A 2,798-nucleotide genomic window follows, 5' to 3' on the forward strand; every position below is an offset into this window, starting at 1 on the left:
TTCGTGATTGCTTTCTGTTTAATGTCTGCCCATCAATAAATGACTTTATAATCACACCCGCAAGACTTGTCTTTTAAACACCCTTTTCGCCGTGGTTCTGACCATTCTTGCCACGACAGACCCTTTTTGATCCATCAACTGTGTGTGTGCTTGAGCTTACAAGCAAATTCAAGGGAAAGGAATGCCACGTATTAAAAAGTAAATAAGTCTTACACACAAATAACACATACCACACAAAAACACACTCAGAAAAAGCCTATTTCGAACTTGTGTTTATTTTAGTAAGTGGGAGCGCCTGCTTTTGACAACAGCTGAAGCAGGAGGGGGAGCAATGAAAGAGACAAATGGTGATAACCAAGAGATCAACAATAGATTGATAAGAAGTGAAAATTCCTTGACTAGATATCTTCAGATCACATGTCTGGTTAGATCTCATCAGTCCCACGAGTGTTTTTCACTCTGAGTCTGTCTGTGTGGCTCTGTGGACTCAGGTGATCTCAGCAGTAAACTGCCACTACTTGAGTATATTGCTTTGTAAATAATAAATATGGTGTTTATTACTTTAATTACCTGGTTGTGACATGACAGTTTTTTTCCCCATATTGAGAATTTGGTTTTGCTCGTCAGCGGATGGATGGATGGATGGATGGATGGATGGATGGATGGATGGATGGATGGATGGATGGATGGATGGATGGAAAATTAGTGAATAACTACGAAAGACATTTAAATCTTGTCACAATGTAAATCAGCTGTACTTAAACAGCTCCTTTATATCCAACCAGGATACCTAAAGCTGTTTACACTACAATCTGTGCCCTCATTTACCCATCCACTCTACACATCCAGATAAATCATTCAATAGACTAGTCAGTGATTTTTAAATCACATTCGTACACTGATGGGACATGCATCAGAGACAGTGGGGGTTCAATGTCTTGCCCAGGGAAACTTCAACCTGTGACTGAATAGTGGGGAATCAAACCACCAACTGTCTCAATGGATGACTGCCCTAACCACTCAGCCACAGCCACCGCTTCTTCCATTTCTATTTGGAAATTAGACCAGAGCAATCTTAAATCAGAAGCCTAGCTCTTCATATAAACAATGTATTCTTCAAAAATGAGTGGAATAATGAGATTGGCAGCTTTGGGATTCTCATAATACTTCAATGCTGTTTTGAATGAGTTGTTGGATGTCAGTAAAAGAAATACTTTTTACTCTTAGGGTTTGAAGGCTGTTTATTAATTCATCTGCTGCCACTTTAAGTTTGTTATCTGTTCACTGAGTTTGTTTGATTCTCTACAGTTTTTTAACTGAGCTGTGCGCTACTGAAACAGTTTATTACTCTAAAAAAACATGAACACAAGAATGACCTGTCCTTCAAAAGCGTGTTCTGATTGTATAACCTAATAATACTTGTTACATTGTAAACTTTAAACCTTTGGTAAAGATTTGCAGACTAAATCAAAGTCTATCTCCTGCCACCTTTCAGTCCAATTTTTTTATTGCTGTTTGTTTTGTGTGTTTTTCAACTCTTATAACAAATTAGAATTTTTTTCCTGTTTTTTTTACTTATTTGTCATCGTGACAGGTCATTGCCCACATTATAGTCTCATTAGGACATATAGTATTCAGTCCTGTGGTTATTTAAATGTTTGGTCAGGTAGCCTAGCTATGGTGGCCTTTTTAAGCTAAACAACCTAAACATTAACAATCTCAAATTTGAAAAAATAAAAAATCACAACAAACATCAGGCATCCTTCATATCCTATCTCTACCAAACACTACATGGAATCAAACTTTCCTATTAACATTGACTTAACCTGGTCTTAAAACATATAATCAAGTCAACCTTATTTATATAGCACATTAAAAACAACTGCTGTTGGTCAAAGTGCTTCACATATTACAACTAGAAGAAACATAAAACAGAGTAAAGAACAATAAAATATATAAACATTAAAAAACTATAAAAAGTTGAAATAGTCAACTTTCATGCTGAATTAAAAGCTTTGGAGAACAGATGTGTTTTAAGGTGAGACATTAAAACACTGAGTTGAAGTCTGTCTAATATGAAAAGGCAGCTGGTTCCACACTTTAGGAGCCAAAACTGATAAGGCCCGATCACCTCTGTGGACCAGTCTGGACCATTTGACAACCAAGAGCAAATGATCATTGGACCCAAGAGATCTGGAGGGCACATAGGGCTGCTGATATACATCTGATAGATATTCAGGGACCAGTCCATTCAGAGCTTTGAAAAGAAATCACGACATGTTTGTTTACCTTATTACGTGTTTGTAACCACATAGAAAATACACCAATACTTGAATGTTTGAATGTGAAAAGAAGTCATACAACCACACCAGCGCTGGACTGAATTGCAGGTTTTCACATGTTCTCTCCGTGCATTCAGCAAAACATTTCAGGAAGGAAATTCATTATATCATTTTCTTCAAGATCTGACTCCGCCTATTTTCATTTGCATCATTAATATGGGCCAACCTATGGCTGAAACCAGGTCCTCATACATACAGCGGGTAAAATAAGTATTGAACACGTCACCATTTTTCTCAGTAAATATATTACTAGAGGTGCTAATGACATGAAATTTTCACCAGATGTTGGTAACAACCCAAGTGATCCATACATACAAAGAAATCAAACCATAAATGTCCAGAAATGAAGTTATTTGTAATAATGTGGAATGGCACACATTTGCAAAGCATAATGATGGCATCAGTTACAGAAGAATGTCTAAACTTCTGAAGGTTCCAGTGAGCACTGTTGGGGCC

The sequence above is a fragment of the Austrofundulus limnaeus genome, unplaced genomic scaffold (genome assembly GCF_001266775.1).
Source record: "Austrofundulus limnaeus strain Quisiro unplaced genomic scaffold, Austrofundulus_limnaeus-1.0 Scaffold661, whole genome shotgun sequence".
Taxonomy (NCBI): Eukaryota; Metazoa; Chordata; class Actinopteri; order Cyprinodontiformes; family Rivulidae; genus Austrofundulus; species Austrofundulus limnaeus.